Genomic DNA, 18,448 nt, shown 5'->3' with positions numbered 1-18,448 from the left:
ACAGTGCCACTTTGAAGTGGGGGCTACTATCAAGGACCTAAGTTGTAGGGATATCAAGAAGGGAGATGAGCAGCAAGATATCTGTTCGCATTACACTTGAACTTCTGCATGTCAGTACAGTTGGGAAAGCAGAATTCTAAAGTCTAGCAGTTCTGGGGAAGAAACTATTGGAGTAGGTTTTCTTACATCTACAGATCTTTACTGTGTAGGGGTGGGATTTAGCTGCTTGTCGGGTTTGTCAGGGGTATTTATATCGAGGTAGTTCATCACAGCATTCACCATTAAAATACTTGTAGAACAGGCAGAGGGATGCAAAATTTCGTCAATGGAACAGAGGCTGAAGCTTAGATGACAGTTCAGGACCTCTCAGATTGGCAACTTTCTGTCCAGGAGTGAGAGACTAGTAGCAGATGCACCAGCCCAAATGTGACAACAATACTCCATACATGGGCGAATGGTGGCCTTGTAGAAGTACGGGATACTTTCAGGCATAAGTAACTTTCTAGCATGGGAGAGAGAGCCCACCTTCTTTGCAGCAGCCTTGGCAATGCTCTCAATGTGTATATTCCAGCTCATGTTCCCTGTGAACATTAGGCCGAGGAGTTTAAAAGAAGTACTTTCAGGTAATGTGTTTTTGGCCATTGCTATTGGTGGTAGAGAAGGTTTCGTGTAATTATTGAAGGAAACAAGCTTAGTCTTGGCAGCATTAGATGTGCCCATCCATTTTTGTCCCAATTCCACTACAAATTGAAGGTCTTTCTCTAGTGTTTCTGCCATTTCCTTAGATATGTGTTCATTTGTCCCCCCCACCATGCCTGCTATAGAGCGTGGTGTCATCAGCAAATATACCCATCTCAGAGACAATTTTATCAGGTAGGTCATTTATGAATATTAGGAATAATAAAGGTCCAAGGATAGACTCCTAAGGTACTCCCACATTTATATCATATTGTTTAGATGTATGACCATCGAGGACAACCTGAATTTTTTTCTTACTTAAGAAGGATTTAATTATGTTGTGTATTCTCCCAGTCATACTATATAATATGATTTTCATGAGAAGACCTTTGTGCCATACCTTGTCATAAGCCTTAGATATATCTAGGGCTACTGCTCTACTCACCCCTGCTTTGTCCAGTGACTGGTATATACGTTCAGAGATTACAGTTAGGATATTTACTGTGGAATGGGTTTACCTAAATCCATATTGTTGGTTGGTCAGAAGTTTAGTAGCTGTAAGATGATGGACTAGAGTTTGATTAATTATGGACTCAAATATTTTGGCGAAAAGCGGGAGGAGGCTAATAGGATGATAATTTAATGGGTCAGTTCTTTCGCAAGAATTCTTGAAAACTGGTACTACAGAAGCAGTTTTTCAGCAGTCAGAAACCTTATTTTTCTATTACTGATACTGAAGATAAAATGATAAATATTTAGATTTTACACTGACAATAAAATTAAAATCTATAGATCACATTTTACATTTGAGAAAATATGTGCATATAATACATAATCAAAAAATAAAAACTAATAATAAAAATAATAAAAATATTAATAATAATAATAATAATAATAATAATAATAAAAAATAATAATGAAATACTATTAATAATAATAATAAAGTTAATAATAAAATAATAGAAATAATAATTATAAAAAATAATAATAAAATAATAAAAATAAAAATAATAAAATAATCATAATAATAATAATAATAATAATAATAATAATAAAAAGATAAATAGTAATAAAAATAATAATAATAACAGTAATAATAATAATAATAATAATAATAATAAATAATAATAATTATAATATGGCAAGCAGCTGTTGCGATAATGCAAATTTATTTGCAAATGTTATCGAAAGGGTGGAGAGTACAGGAAAATTGTGGGAGACTTGTTGGGTCATTTCGTATGAAATCATCCAGAAATATGGGATTTTGAAACCCATATCCCATATTTGGCTGCAGATAGACAATATAGGAACTAAGAAATCCTGAAAATTTGAGCAAGCGGTTCCCGGTTTAGAGCATTTTTTGTTTTGGCATTAGTCACATAATGTGACGCCTGGGCGACAATTTTGTGATGTCATTCCTTTGAATATTTTCTGATTGGAAGATCGCATGGCTCTAAAAATTCACCTAGGTAAGTTTTTCGACTCAAAGAATCCAAAAAGGGCATCAGATTTTCTTAAAACTGAAGCCTTATAGAGATATTAAGGGTTTTGGATTTTTCCACATGTGCTCCAAAATCTAATAAAAAAAAGGGTGTGGTTGGCATGGTAACGCATTACTTTTTTCATATATTTTTTTTTTAGACATATGGCCAAAGTAAGTAGTTCAAATCGGGAGAGGAAGGAAACCAGTGAGGAACGAGTACAAAGTTGTAACACTCCTTCTGGGTCTCTTTGGACTTGGGGGCTAGTGCCAAGTCCTGCTGCCACACCCAGGGTCTACCAGCAGCCACCTGATTGCACCAGGAGACCGCCACACCTTTCAGCACATCTTATCGAAGGCCTTTGATATGTCAAGAGCAATTGCCCTAGAAATGAAGCCTTTGTCGAGAGATTCGCTAATCCTATGAGATATAACTATTAGCACATCTGCTGTAGATCTAGCAGAATGGAAACCATATTGCGTGTCGCTAAGAAGGTTATTTCTGCTGAGGTGGTTGACTACTTCTCTATTTATTGTGGATTCCAGCAACTTACTCATGACACACAGAAGACTTATTGGTCTGTACTGAGAGGGAGATGACTTATCACCTGAATTCTTAAATACAGGGCATACTGATGAGGTTTTCCAGGGTGTTGGGAAGCACTTCTCCTTAAGGCAACGCTTAAACAGTTTTGTAAGTATGGGGGCAAGTTCTGGTTGTAATTTTTTTAACACTATAATTAGAATACCGTCAGAAATGTATAGAGGAGAGAGAAAGAGAGAGAGGGAGAAAGAAGAAAAGAGACATTTTCGGTACAGTTACCGCCTGGCCATTGTGCCAAGCTGGCCATGGAAAAATTCCCACCCCAGCGACAGAGCGAGTGATGTCGTTGAGATAAAAAAATATCGACACCCTCCCCGTCAACAACGAAAGAAAAGAGATAATGCCTGGGAGAACAAGCTGGGGTCGTCGAAATACAGGATGTTAATTTCACGAACACAGAAATATTGCGTGTTATGAACTGTGGCCCGAGGCGAATAAAACGAAGGTTAATGTTCACTTTGAAAGTTAAAAAAAAAAAAAAAAGAAAAAGAAAAACTGTCAGTTACCTCTCATATATTACATCAACGAATTCATTTTGCCATTATTCTGTTTGGACTGATGTATTTTCTTGTTTTGATATTTTCTCATTGGAATTTTCAGATAGTAGATAAAGATACCCTTTCCACACCCTTATAATCTGTTTCTTTTATTTTTTTTATTTAATCTCATCCCCTCCTCCCTACCATAGTTCAGTGTTTTATAATAAAATTTAACTTTGATAGTTACCATTGTGTGTCGTGTCTTTGTTGTTTTCATACGCTGTTCGTTCATCCATTGTATATTTCCGGTTTTTGAAAGAGTTTTCCCATACTTTCTATTTTAGCACGATGCACCGAACTCATGAATGTGTTGTTATTTTTGTTTGCATATTTAATAAGAATTCGTAATAAAGCTCATGACAATTAAACGGCAGTTACTTGGAAGAAAAAAAACGTAAGCGTGACACACAAAATAACATACACGCTATCGTATTAATATATAGATATATAAACATACATACATATATACATACATACTTAACTTTATATGCATGCACATCTTTAATGTGAAAATTTACTAATAAATGTAATGTGTATATATATATATATATATATATATATATATATATATATCAGTGTTGGGACGATTTATCAGAATCAGAATCGGGAATCAGAAAAATCTGAGCTCTTTGGGGTATCGGAATGGGAATTGTAGTTAAATATTTAGAGATTTCTAAAGAATCGGAATTGGTAATTGTATCAGAATCAGAAAATTAGTACAGAATCTGTAATTGTATTGGAATTGCGGAAAATATTGGAATCGTCCCATCACTAATATATATATATATATATATATATATATATATATATATATAAGTTATAAAAATATATGTGGCAATTAAGCTACACATAATATTCTGCGTTTCATCCATGCTAGGATTCGTCAGGCTTATGTGAAAGGTTGTGGTTATCTTGCATTTTTATATACGCACATTCTATTGAGTTTTTAGTTAGCCAATCAGATTCCTAGTTTTCACCGCTCCCTTCCTAATCAGCCAATGGGCAGGCATATACAGGACAATTGCCATATATATTTTTTGCTATTGCCATATATATTTTTATAACTTACTACCTAGCTCTACCTATGTATTGAGCACTGTTTGAAGTAAAAACTTAAAGTTTACGCATAAAATAATACTTTCATATATTAATTTATGTGATTAAATGAAGTAGTCATATATATATATACCGTTCATTACTGTTGGGTCCCGATTTCAAATCTTGCCAGATACAGCTACTCTGATGAGTCGTAGACGACAAAACACGTGTCAGTGGATAATTACATTTTAAAAATTATATATATATATATATATATATATATATACAGGGTGACCATAAAGTCTGGCTACATTATGCAGCTAGACTTTTTGGGCACCGTGTAGATTATGCAGCCAGACTTTATGGGCACTGTGTAGATTATGCAGCCAGACTTTGTGGGCACCGTGTCGATTATGCAGGCAGACTTTGTGGGCACCATGTCGATTATGCAGGCAGACTTTGTGGGCACCGTGTAGATTATGCAGCCAGACTTTGTGGGCACCGTGTAGATTATGCAGCCAGAATTTGTGGGCACCGTGTAGATTATGCAGCCAGAATTTGTGGGCACCGTGTAGATTATGCAGCCAGACTTTATGGGCACCGTGTGGATTATGCAGCCAGACTTTGTGGGCACCGTGTAGATTATGCAGCTAGACTTTGTGGGCACCGTGTAGATTATGCAGCCAGACTTTGTGGGCACCGTGTAGATTATGCAGCCAGACTTTGTGGGCACCGTGTAGATTATGCAGCCAGACTTTGTGGGCACCGTGTAGATTATGCAGCCAGACTTTGTGGGCACCGTGTAGATTATGCAGCCAGACTTTGTGGGCACCGTGTAGATTATGCAGCCAGACTTTGTGGGCACCGTGTAGATTATGCAGCCAGACTTTGTGGGCACCGTGTAGATTATGCAGCCAGACTTTGTGGGCACCGCGTAGATTATTCAGCCAGACTTTGTGGATACCCTGTATAGAGCTTTTTCATTGTTATTACAATTATCAGTATGGTTAGACATACCAGCACACTTTTGCCGAGAATTGAAATCAAGACTATGGTGGCTGTAATCTGATTTTTTTCCTCTGTTTGCAGCACACAAATCATATTTGTAGTGGACTCGTCTTCAGGCGAGTGATAAATTTAAAAATTGTGTTCAGTAAATTTATGGAAAAAGTAAATTAAAATCATTTAAAAGCACTTTAGTGTACCCTCTCTTTCATATTGAGCTTGATTAGTGATTGGATTGTTTATGCAAATGAGTATAGCTTCTTTGGTTGGAAGGCACAGGTTACAATGTGAGACGGCTAGGATGGCTGTATTTTTAAAGTCAGGGTTGTGTATTCCGTGGTAGAAGCCGTGATTGAATTTGAAAATAAAATATGTATGAGATACATTAGGAAGCCAAATTATAATGGCAAATTATGAAAAATAAACAAATATGTATTTGATTAACATCCTTCCTTAGATTCTTATACATTTTTTTTCTTGCCATGATGTTAAGTTGAAGAAAATGTTTCTAAATTCATTTTTGTCATGTACTACTACAATCATTCTGTCTCATATTGTAACCTGCACACATGCACACACATACATATGTATACATATATAATACATATATACACATATGAATACACATATATATGTACACATATGTATATACACATATATACACATACTTATACACACACATATATATATGTACAGACACATATATTTACATATGTATCCACATATGCATGCATACATATACACACACAAGTACACAAAAACGCATATATATATATATACTAGTATGGGTGCCCGGCGTTGCCCGGGTATTTGGAGGTGTATGTTGAGCAAAATAAAAAGAAAAAAAAAGGTCAATTTTTTTAACTTTGACCCATATTATGACCCCTTAAAATTTATTGTTTTGGCCTCAAATCAAGTAATTAAGTTAGATCCATGTCCAAGGAACCTATATCTAAAATTTCAAGTGTTTAGACCCAAAATTGTCGGAGGTAGAGTTCTCAAAGGTCAAATCGTTGAACTTTGACCCCTTAATCGCCAAATTTCTGGCCAAAAACTGATCACGTCGATTTTCCCAAATCTCAGTACCCTGTATATCAAATTTCGAGTCTGTAGACTAAAATTGACAGAGTTATTGCGTAGGGAAATGTACACACACAGATACGTTCACTTTTATAGATATATAGACATATATACTCCTATAAATTCGTTTTTCAAGTGTGTGTATTGATATTCATATTAAAATCCCTTTATTTATTTAAAAAGAAAATACAATTTTGTTATGTATGGGGCATGGAATTGCATTCACTAACAGAAGATCTAGTTAATTTGCATATTCTTTTAAACATTCATTTTAATTAATTCCCTATTAGTTTCTTCGGTTTTCTTCTGGGATGATCATCTTTAGTTAACTGTTACGTGTAATTATATTCATGCAGATATTCTACATGATTTATACTTGCATAACATTTGCGTAAAAAGTTTATAGTAAACACAAAATTGTTTCCATATATATTTATGTATACGTATATATTTTTGTTTAATAAATTTTGCCCACCAAACTCCTCCCAGAGTTTTTCGTCTACACGACATGAAACTTCATATATAAGGTATTTGAAGCCATGCAAAACTTTATATTTGAGTTTTAGCCCGGAAAAATCGGTACAAAAGTGTGAAAATTAAAAAAAAAAAATTTGCCAGATGAAGGTCGAACGCTGGCATTACGAACGCATAACGTAATAGCTATTAGTTCATGTTTTAATTTTTAGCCTTGCAATAAATATGTCTTCATGGCCCAGTCATTAACGGCAGAGGAAAAAATAAGCCGTAAGCTGAAGGTTTTGGTTTCGATTCTCGATGGTGGCACACAAGTCTTTATTTTTGTTTTTTAACTTTTTAAATCACTACTATCCAATATAATCTATAATATGAATCGCACCTGTTAGTTTAAATATATGTATATATGTGTGTATGTTTGTCTGCCTAAAACTTTCGCTAAGCGACAGATTTTCACGAGATCGGTATCATTGTGAAGCCAACTCTTCGCACGACAAATACGGAAAAATTGGCTAAAAACATTAATCACTTCACCCTCAACTGGGTGCTTTTTTGCCAATGTTTTCGAAAGCCATTTTCTCTTTTCGATTGACTAGCCTTAATTTAAATCTACATCACTTCCGGTTTGGTGATGAGCGAAACAGCAAAGATGTCACGTTTTTTTTGTTTTTTTTTCATGTTGTTTTCCTCCTTTGTGGTGCGCCTACTTTTTTTTTTTTTTTTTTTGCTCAACACGCACACTCAAACACCTGGGCAACGCCGGGCACCTAGGCTAATATAAATATATATATATATATATATATATATATATATATATATATATATATATATATATATATTACTGTGTGTGTGTGTATGTGAGTTCCTTCTTCAAAGTTTCTGAAACGGCTGAATCTATCTTTTGCAAATTTCACATTGTTAAATTTTTTGGAGGCATAATGTTGAACAAAGATTGGCGGTAATAATAAATTGAATCAGCGAGAAATCAATGCAGTCACGATCTTGAGTTCTGAGTAATTCTCCAGAACATAGATGGCAGCAGTAGATCATCATGTAAAGACGGAGGCTGATAGCGAATTGAATTGAATCCAAAGTTCGATATTTTTATAATGATTTTGGGGACTTCTCATTGTTTGATTGTCCTAACCGTAGTTATAAATAAGAACGTCCAAATGTTGTTAGTTTTATCCGCCATTATAATCAAAAACATTTTAACACACACAAAGCTAATTTATATGCCTGGCAGTGTTCTTAAATATGTTTTGTACAGAAATTCATCCAATAATCTATATATATAACAGCGAAAATGTGTGTGTTTGTGTGTTCGCTTTTTGTGTATGTCCAAGAAAGGCTTTTTTCAGAGAAGTGGTCGGTCGGTTCACAACTTCTTAAAACTTTTTATATCACATATAAATCATAATATCTCCAAGTTAACAACGGACCTCGCCTGTCTATTTAATTTGCTCGACTTCGGAAAGATAAATATTCAACATTTGTTGCTCGCCGCATGTGGATTAGGCTTTTTTCTATAATAAAAACGACACTAATATTGGCGGTATTTTTCCGGTCGCGATTGCCAGAAATGTCCGAAAGCAATCAGCTTTAATCAATGTGAAATATTATTTCCTTATATCAAAAGACAATTTCTATTCAATTTGGACAAGTGGAGCTGTTTCCCCCCACCCCCAACATCTTGGGGGGGGGGGAAGCGTTCCCGCACTAAATTAAATGCTACTCCGCAGTCAAAAGTTGACCTCATTAAGTCATTAAAACGTGCACCTGCTAATTCAAGTAATTAAATAAATTCAAACGTGTTTCCATTAGCATCGCACTCTTTTTTTTTTACACTTTAATTTCCAACTTTGCCTCAAGGGTTCGGGTTCAATCCTCATACTTACCTACCAAAACATTTTTTTTTATTTTAATCCCCCCCCCCTGGAGTTTTGATTTACCCAAAACCACGCACACCTCCAAACACCCGGGCAACGCCGGGTACCCCTCGCTAGTAAGTATTGAAAGTCGAAAACATCCGATCTTAAAAATAACTTTTCTCTTTATAGATTTATTTTTATTTTTATTTTTTTTTTTTACACGGTGGTCACGACTTATCAAGGCCCGGAAGCCACCCAGGGATAAGGGTTATTGCAAGTACAGTACATTAGTGTGGAGATTTAATGAAGTGTTTACTTAAGAGGGCGGTTCATTAGGAATTTGTTAACGTTTGACTTGAAGACATCCAAGTTGTAGTCAGGTGGGAAGCAGGCAGACGGAACAGAGTTCCACAGGCGTGCAGTTCTAAGAAAGAAGCTTTGTTCATGGAATCTACATTTTGATTTAGGCAGATAAATCTTGAACAAATCATTTTTTCTTTAAAAAAAAAACAAAAACAGATTCATTATCATCTGGAGATATAACTTAGTGGTAGAGCATTCGACTGCAGATCAAATGATCCCCTGTTTAAGCCCGGCTGTACGTCACCATTTTATTTTATTTTTTTCTTATTAATGAATTCAATTTACAATACAAGAAGATGTACCATTTCAAATCGCTGCAAATTATTTCTTTGCATATTTTAAAACTAAACATTAATCAGAAATGACTTTTCCAGGGCATTCATCATCAAGACCAAATATCAGCTGATGTGATAATGTAAACAAACACAGACGGAATTTGATGAACGACATTATCATTATTATTGTTTTATTTATTAATTTTCTTTTTTTGCGAATTATTCCTCGTAATATATAATAATCAATAGAGGATTAAGTCTATTATATATGACCGAGCGATGTCGGGTTGCCAGCTATTATATACACACACACACACACACACACACACACACACACACACACCCGCACACGAATAGAGAAATGAATTGCAGTTTTATATATCAACTAGCATGGGCGCCCAGCGTTGTCCGGGTGTTTGGATGTGTATGTTGAGCAAAAAGAAAAGTGGTAGTAGGAAGGCAGGCTCAAACCCGTACCGCAAAGGAGGAAAAGAATGGGGTAAAACCTAGCGTTTAATCTGTTACGACCACCGCCAAACCGGAAGCGACATTTTTTTAAATTAAGGCTAGACAATCTAAAGGAGAGGATAACTTTAAAAAATATCGGTGAAAAAAGTGACCCCCGCAAAGTACCTAGTTGAAGGGGAAGATATTAATGTTTTTAGCCAATTTTTCGATATTTGTCGTATCAAAGATCGAACTTTAAAACGATACTGATCTTGGTAAAATCTGTCGCCTCTATTGAAAGTTTAAGGCAGACATGCAAACAGACATACATACTTACATTTATATATTGGTAACTAAAAATTTTCGATCCAAACTGATGAAAAAGCTTGCCCTATCTCTGAATACTCTTTATGTAAAATTTTAAATATTTAGACCAGAAATTGTCTGAGTAATTTGGAAGAGACCGCAGAGGTCAATTTTTTTAAACTTTGACCCATATTATGACCCCTTAAAATTTATTGTTTTTGGCTCAAATCAAGTTATTAAGTTAGATCCATGTCCAAGGAACCTATATCTAAAATTTCAAGTGTTTAGACCCAAAATTGTCGGAGGAATTTGGTAGAGTTCTCAAAGGTTAAATCGTTGAACTTTGACCCCTTAATCGCCAAATTTCTAGCCAAAAACTGATCACGTCGATTTTCCCAAATCTCAGTACCCTGTATATCAAATTTCAAGTCTGTAGACTAAAATTGATAGAGTTATTGCGTAGGGAAATGTACACAGACACACAGATACACATATACACAGACACACAGACACTTTCACTTTTATATATATATATAGATAGATTAGTTACATTTAATAAGAAAAATCCTTAAAACTAAATGTAGAGTATCGTATATCCTTGTTGTCAACGGTGAACCACTTACAATCCCTGGAAAGAATGATTTGTTTTTCCTTATCAAATGAGAACAGGCGTTTTAAGTGATGATGCATAACATTTTACCATCCTATTATCAACCAATGTGTAGCTTTGAGCCACACATTATAACTATAGTCCGGTAGGCAGTTATTAAAAATAAAACGCACACACACACACATCCATAAATATTGCTTTATAAGTCACTAAAACATTCATAGCATAGCTGAAAGTGTCACCTGCTACGATTTTAGCTGGAAGCAGAAAGCTTAATTAGCTACTGAGCTCAATGTTGCAAAAATGACAATCCTAATAAAAATAATATATATATATACTAGCGGGGGTACCCGGCGTTGCCCGAGTGTTTGTTTCCGGGACGGAGGGGGGGAGTTTTAAAAAATGTTATGGTAGGTAAGTAGGAAGGATCAAACCCGGAGTCATGAGTAAAAGTAGGAAAATAAAGTGTGAAAAAAAACAAAAAAAAAACATCTGCAACGTTAACAGTTCGGCCACCAAGAAAAGTCCATTCCAGTTGTTTAGGAAAAAAAAAAAAAAACGACTACGGTAGGTCGGCGTGAACGTGAAAATATAATGTGAATTGTCCAGCACGCTAACCACCACGCCACAGAGCACTGCAGCTTAGTTTAGTGATTTTAAATAACTTCACATGAAAGAACTACGAAGCCAAACCGGTGTTCTCTTCTCAACTGTTCCTTGTGAACGATCCCCAAACGGTGTTAAGTGGTGGCAGGGGGAGGAGGAATTTATTAGAGAGAAAATATTTTACCACTTCCATTGATCTTAACCGATTTTGGCCGTGACTTCTCAGCAGAAAAAGTATAGAAATCTAAGATTATCGAGGAATTTGAGAAATAATAAGCCTATAACACACCTCAGATATTGTTCTGCCGTTTGTGCATATTATATTTGCATGAAATATCTTGATTTTTAATCCTATTAATGTCAAAATCAGACGGGAAAAAATGAGTTCATTTTATTTATATAGAGAAGAGAAGAAGAGAAGAGAAGAAGAGAATATATATATATATATATATATATATATATATATATATATAAAATAAAAATTACAATTAAATTTACCAAAATGATCCAAGATGATAAAATTAAAGTATATTATAAATATAAATATATATATAAATATATATATAAATTAAAGTATATTATAAATATTAAAGAAATAATATTTATAAAATTATCTCAGCCAGATGTAAAAGCTTGACACCATCTTTTAAGTTACTGTGCTGTTTTATCCCAATTCAATTATTTCTAATTTAAAAAAAGATTCTTTCGTAATCTCATGTCATTTTATTTATTTAATCTATCACCGCTATATTTCCAAACACAATTTTTAATCTCTACGATATTTTATCTTTTAGACGTAATCCACTACACTAGTTTACTCTAATTTATTTTTTTTTTTTTCTCTCATAAAATGTATATACATGTACATATGACATCTAATTTACATAAGGAAAACACGCTGCTCTCCCCCATCATTATATATAGTCCCAATCCTCCGACTCTCTCGTCAATGACCATCCCTCTTGAAGAAGCCTGCATAAATCGGGCGAAACGTTGAGTATCCAGGTCCTTCCACCTCCATTTTATTTCATATATATATATATATATATATATATATATATATATATAAATGAACGTGTCTGTGTGTGTGTGTGTGTGTGTGTACATTTCCCTATGTAATATCTCTGTCAATTTTTAGTCTAAAGACTCGAAATTTGATATGCAGGGTACTGAAATTTGGGAAAATCGACGTGATCGGGTTTCAGACAGAAATTTGCCGATTAAGGGGTCAAAGTTAAACGATTTGACCTTTAACAACTCTACCAAACTCCTCCGACAATTTTGGGTTTACGCACTTGAAATTTTAGATATAGGTGCCTTGGACATGGATCTAACTTATTAACTTGATTTGAACCCAAAACAATAAATTTTAAGGGGTCATAATATGGGTCAAAGTTAAAACAAAAATTGACCTCTGCGGTCTCTTCCAAATTACTCAGACAATTTCTGGTCTAAATATTTAAAATTTTACATAAAGAGTATTCAGAGATAGGGCAAGCTTTTTCATCAGTTTGGATCGAAAATTTTTAGTTACCAATATATATAAATTTAAGTATGTATGTCTGTTTGCATGTCTGCCTTAAACTTTCAATAGAGGCGACGGATTTTACAAAGATCAGTATCGTTTTAAAGTTCGATCTTTCATATGACAAATATCGAAAAATTGGCTAAAAACATTAATATCTCCAACTAGGCACTTTTCTCTTGGACCCACATGCTGTCTGGCACCATAGCAAAGGAATAAACAAATAAAAGAGGAAAGAAATCAAAGTCCGAATCAGCATTTTTTTTAAAGTGCAAATGAAATGCATTTAGTTGTGTTTTTTCTAAAACAACACATTTCATTATCATGCAAAAGTCTTCTTGCACACATATGTGTTTTTTAAAAGTCTCTATCCTTGCCACCTTGCACTGGTTATTAGCCAGTGTTTTTTCACCCTCGACTTCACATGTCCATCTTGCCCGGTGTGCAACTTGCTTCTCTACTCGTCCATGTGGTGTATTTTTTCTCCTTTTCTTGTAATGCTACTTTGCATATGTGCTTTAGTGCTACTTGCTACTTTGCATATGTGCTTTAGTGGCTGCTATTAATAATTTTGCTAGCAAGTCATCCGTGGGCTGCTACTGATTTTCTTACACACATTCATACACACTGTTACATTCCCTATTGCTGTCTTTCTGTTTCTGTTTTTTATATGTATTCTTGTTTTCTCTGTTTCTTTTGGATGAAGGTTTTTATTTCTGTCTGTCTGTCTGTCTGTCTGTATCTCTCTCTCTCTCTCTCTCTCTCTCTCTCTCTCTCTCTCTCTCTCTCCCTCCATTAAGGACTGTGAGATAGAAAGGGAGAGAGGGGGGACACAGCAGTTTACTGTTGTTCTGCACACAAGAGCAGCTCTCAAGTTATTATGGTTTTTTAATGTGAAAATAAATTATATATACTTTATATAAAATGTTTTTTTGCTCTTTATTACAAAGTGTTCAATTATCAGCCAATGCTCCCAGCCCAGATAATTAATTCTTTGTTGTTTGGTTGAATGGATTTTTGGCATCATTAATTCTCTCCTGAGAATTAATGCCAAAAATCCATCCAACTAAACAAAAAGATTAATCCCATGGTGAAGAGGAATGTAACTATTGTGTAACCCCTAGTAGTGTCATGTCAGCCTGTTCAGAAACATTCCTATGGTATGGGCGCAGCAGGTTACACTCCTCGTCCAGTGAGAGTATCACATATGCAATTCACCCATACTTGGTATAAATAAACTTCAGTCAATGTCTGACTTGTCTACCATGTCCTTGTCATGAACGTTCAACAGTTCTTATTTTATTGATGTTCCATTGTAGCAGACATGGATACGACTAGTTTTTTGATGACCCTTTTCAGTTCACAAATAGTCTGAGAATTGTTTTGATAAATATTATATTTGAGATAATCTCACAAATAAATATCTGGGGAGTTAAAATCCTGTGTGTGTGAAGCCAACACTCAGGATCATATTTTCTACTGATGAAATGATCAACAAAGTGGCCCACTATCATTGATATAGGTTAAAGTTTATTTGTACCAAATATTATTGGATTGTTAAAAATATGGTTGTCATTTTTTTTAATGATTTCATGATTGATAGTTTGGGTCGGTAGATGGGGGAGTGGGAAGAAGGATCACGCTGGGCAATAATTTTCAGCATTCATGTTTTTAAATAAATAAAACAAAAAGGAAAGATAACGCATCGTGACATGTTCACATGGTATGAGTTGGTTTTTCCACGTATTGGTTGTGGGCAGAAGAAAGGTCACCTGGTTTGAAAAAAAAAAAAAAGAAAAGAAAGCCACTTAACAACACCCCCATCCTTTCTAAAACCATGACAAAAGACATGAATAAAAACAATAGATATTTCGTTCTCCCTGCTTGCATGTGAAGCAAAAACGGAAATGAATTTGATCAAGTCACATGATAAAAAATACTGTTCAGTACTACTCATCATCATCATCATCATCATCATGAAAATGTTTAGTATCGTTTATTTAAATCTTTGAAAGGGGAGATAAACGTGGTAGAAAACTGTTCCACGTATTCTTCTAGTTATTGTATAAAACAGAAAACCTACAAATATTTTAAATTTTAGATTTTACGATTTTAATGGCATGTGTTTGAAGAATATCTAAACACATAGTCGCCATTTTGTGTGTTCTGTTATTGTGGATAACACATGAAAAAGAAAACGTGAATGCTTCTTGCCGAGAAATAAATCTACGGCAGATAACTCAAATAATTCTGGGTCAATAAAATTACTAATAAACATTATTACTATCGCTGCTTAAATAACCCCCGAGGCCATTTTTCAACACGTTTGCAAATTTACATATGCATTTTAATTTTTCAAACAATGATAGCAATGTTTTTTTTGTTGTTGTTTATTATTATTATTATTATTATTATTATTATTATTATTATTATTATTATTATTATTCACTAGGAATTTTCACACAGGCCATCATCAAAAAATTTTCTTTGAGAACAACTTGTGGTGTTTCCTGGAGTTTGAGTGACAACAAGTTCCCCAGATTTCCAGTACTCACCACGTTTTAATAACTTTTGCAAATTACTTTGCATTATCGCAATAGCTTTATTTATCGTTGGTAGCAACAATTCGTTTTCAATTAAATTTAGGTGTCAATAAGCCTCCACAATGTCCCAGTCATTTTTACACTATTATTATTATTATTATTATTATTATTATTATTATTATTTCATGGTATTCTCAACTTTTGGATTTTTTTAGTTGGATTTTTTTTTAACATTAAGTCAATTTTTTTAACTTAAGACATTCAAGCTGTACCTTAACACTTTCACCGTTCCTAACAGACAAGCCTTTTGTGAAATTGGAAAAGAAATTGTATCATTAATTTGATTAAGCTATTTATGGTGACTTTTCATTATGGTCCTGAGTGTTCCAATTACAACGAGAATCGCTTTGACTGCTGTACATTTCCATAGTCTAATTTCCATTTCAGATCTTGATATTTGTTTTGTTTTCATGATCTTTCTTTTGCAATCTGGTGAAAATTATTGATGATGGTCAAAAAAATAAACAAACAAACAAAAAACAAAACAAAAAACATTAAAAAAAAAAAACACACACACACACACACCAATCTTTTACTTTTTATTTAGAGTGAAAGATTTCTTTTTGAATTCATTTCAGACAGGTTGTTTGACTTTATATTTGCTTTCTCGCTTCCCCTAAACATTTGAAATGGTTTTCTCAGGCACGTTTGTACTTGCTAATGAATTATATTATATTATATATATATATATTTTTATGAAACAAAGAAAAAAAAATAGTTCCAAGCAGAATTTTTTAGAGTTCATTAAAAGAAAAAGTAAATTTATAGGAAGCAGTATGATACTATGTTCCTCCCTCCAAGAGGCAGGACCTTTAGTTAATAATAAAGACAACGAAAGGAAGTCTCACTTTAACATCTAATAAACAACTTTATTTGTCATCTTCGTTAGTAGCTTTGCTAGAAGAGAGAAACATATTAGTAAGGGAGTTCATTGAAGGAGAGAGAAAAGTGTTCAATGTGTTTAAAGATAGATTTAATATCATGTCAGCTGGTTGAAGGAGAGACTAATTCAGTGTTCGTGCACGCATGTGTTTATAGCTAGTAGTTGCTGGAACAAAGGAAGCCAGTTAAAGGAGAAAGAAAGGGCAAAGTCTTCAGTGCATTGACGTGTTCTTGTGCGTGAGTGTGAGTTGTATTGATGTATGTTCTTTAGCGTGATAAAGAATGTTCGTTTGGGTACCGCACATGGAAACAAATGGGAGTTTGAAAAGAGCCATAGCTAGCTTTTAGTACTCACGTCCTGCCTGGGGCAGGTGATGTCTGCTCCAAGGCAGGGTCAGGATCAAAAGGATTAAAAGTTTGTGATTTAGCCTTTTATGTACTCTGTCACATGATATAGAGCTGGCTTGTGATTGGACAAACCATAGAGAAAATGGATTTCAAATCTCGAGTCATGAGAAGAAGTTTCTGCCTGTGGTGTAGTGGGTGTCGGCTGCTACAGACCCTAGGGAGCAGAAGCAGCATTCACTCTAGGCGAGTTGAACTGGCTTCCTCCAAATGAGGAAATTTCATGGGAATTTCAAATTCACAAGCAATCCCTAGTCATATGTATATCCCCTTTTAGGTGAGATGACAATGTTTAGTTCTTGCAGTTCTTACAGGGAGATGTCTATATCCTTCTACATACAGCACTTGGTATTCCCAAATGGTTACCGATCTGATACTGACCAGGTTCAACGTTGCTCAACTTTGGTGATCTAATGAGAACCTGCGTGTCAATGCGATTATGCTGAATATGAGGGAGCATTAGGAAGTGATTCGCGAAGGAAAGGAGAGGCGAGCGGAAGTAGAAAGAGCAATGACCCAGAAAAATGGGGAAAAAAATGATTCAGCAAGGCACACAGCAAACAACGATTGGAAATAGGATGGATAGTCAGCTAGGAGTGGCCAAGAGGGCGAATCATTTTACACTCAGATAAAGATAAAACACTTAAGATTTTTCAGCTCAACTTCAATATATTTCAGAGTCAGAGTGGCTGATGGGAGTTGATTAATTTGCAACAGTTGAGTTTGCAGTTTGTGAAGATTGGAGCAGATGAGAATCAAAGTCAGGCGGGACCAGATTGTGTACAGCTTTAGCAGATAAGGAAATAAATTGATCAACTGACCGTAAGAGATGTCTCGACAGACAGCTATCAACCGATAATGTTTGAGGGTTTTTTTTATCACACACACTCAGGGAACAATTTATCAAAATGGATGTTTTCTCTTGTGAGTTTCTGTGTTGTTTTATTTTTGTGTCTGAGTTGTAATGTAAACCAGTGTCCCCCCCCCTGTGGTCGTTAGAGCGAAAGACAATACAGTCAGAATGAAAGATGGAAACAAACAGAAAAATCATGACGCACAAGTGTTGAGGTTGGCGATTGGCAAGAACCACATACGGTTTTACAGCCTGGTATGACTTTTGAACAGCTCGATTCTGTTGTTGCCATTAGCTTCCACATTTCTTTCTAGAATCAGGTATTTTTAAAAAAGTTTTTATGGAAATCGCTTGAGACAACACATGAAGCTACTTGATATAGGGAGCAAAAAATACTATTTCAAGAACAAAAACCAGCCAACAATATGTGTTATATGGATAGATTCTGACCCAGATAACAGCAATTCTTTCTCTTTTACATTGGTTGTGGAATATGAGGACTAAAGGATAAAATAAGGAAAGCAAGAATAATGAAATTGCCAGAAGTGAACTGAAGCCCCACATTCTACTCTCTTTTACTTACATGAAGTTTGCCAACATCCATAGTGAAAATGGTGCTATAGAACTTGCAAGATTTGAACCTGGCACACCAGGTTGTCACCCCACATCCATATTCACTACCACCACCTCTCTAGGATAGATTTGTGATTAACCGTTTTTAATATCTTCTTTTTCTTTTCTTTTCAGCATGTAGAAAATGATTTAAAACCATTGAAGATACTTGAGTTGAGTATTCCATAGAGT

General features: G+C 34.7%; 1 protein-coding gene across 2 annotated transcripts in view; it reads right to left on the bottom strand.

Moving 5' to 3' along the window:
• LOC145294052 (uncharacterized) overlaps positions 1-18,448 on the bottom strand; it is a 58,775-nt gene that overhangs the window by 28,189 nt on the left and 12,138 nt on the right. The window lies entirely within an intron of this gene.

The sequence above is a fragment of the Euprymna scolopes genome, chromosome 15 (genome assembly GCF_053919585.1).
Source record: "Euprymna scolopes isolate OS-2025 chromosome 15, ASM5391958v1, whole genome shotgun sequence".
Lineage (NCBI taxonomy): Eukaryota > Metazoa > Mollusca > Cephalopoda > Sepiida > Sepiolidae > Euprymna > Euprymna scolopes.
This window is presented reverse-complemented; position numbering and strand designations above follow the sequence as displayed.